The sequence below is a fragment of the Teleopsis dalmanni genome, chromosome 1 (genome assembly GCF_002237135.1).
Source record: "Teleopsis dalmanni isolate 2A chromosome 1, ASM223713v2, whole genome shotgun sequence".
In the NCBI taxonomy this organism is placed as follows: Eukaryota; Metazoa; Arthropoda; class Insecta; order Diptera; family Diopsidae; genus Teleopsis; species Teleopsis dalmanni.
The window spans coordinates 208,006,501-208,007,445 of NC_051846.1; positions in this window are offsets into that span (position 1 = coordinate 208,006,501).

The following is a 945-nucleotide window of genomic DNA, read 5'->3' on the forward strand; positions in this document are numbered from 1 at the left end:
CCTTGAAATTTATGCTGATATGAAATTACGTATACGCCTTCGTACTCATTCAGGTACGAGGCAAACAGTATTGTTAAGTGCAGAGTGTAGTACTCGTAGTACAATCAAATGTAGATGTTTGGAAAGTTTTTTAATTTTCTTCTCACAATTTTCCGGATCTTCTGGGTTAATTTCTAACTTTAAACTAAAACTGACATCAGACACTTTTAAGCTATAATTTTATTTTAACCGGCATACATCGTAAATTCATGTGCCTTCAAAGGATAACATCGAATTTATTTATGCATAAATATTAAATATTCTACTTTGTGGTGGTGGAGTTAGTTGCAATTTAAATTTTGAGCAAATTTAAAAGTTTCTTGATAAATAATAGTGGTATTATTATTATTGGAAATAAAAAAAGGGATAGTGCACTGTGACATTAAAGATCTATTGTGCCCCTTAGTCGGATTAGAGTGTTTCTCCAAGTTCAAATGAAAGACTGTATGGAGCCTATACCATATTTTCTAGTTTTGGATCCTTATGAAAAGCCTTCTAGGTGTTTCTTCCGCTTGTGCATCAATGCCGGGCACTCCCCAATCACACGGTATGCAGTGTGTTCCTCTTTCTCTACAGTATCTGTAATCTAAGTTGGATTGAGTTCCTAACTTCGATGGGTGATTATTCAATCCGGTTAATAATCCCGAAATAGGTTTTTTTTGATTGTGTTGTGCAATCTTTGAAGCCTTTTAAGTTGCAAGTCCCTAAAAGTATTTCAGATTGTGATAGTCCTGGTTGCCTTTTCCAGTAGAATTCTCTTTCTTTTTCCACTGTATATGAGAATGGATAGAATTCCTTTGCCAAGACCACAGAATGGTTCTGAGCCTATCATTCTTTAAGCCGCGTCTCTTATAGTGGTAATAATAAAAACAAATTTATTTTGCAAAAAATTAAAAATTTAATTTT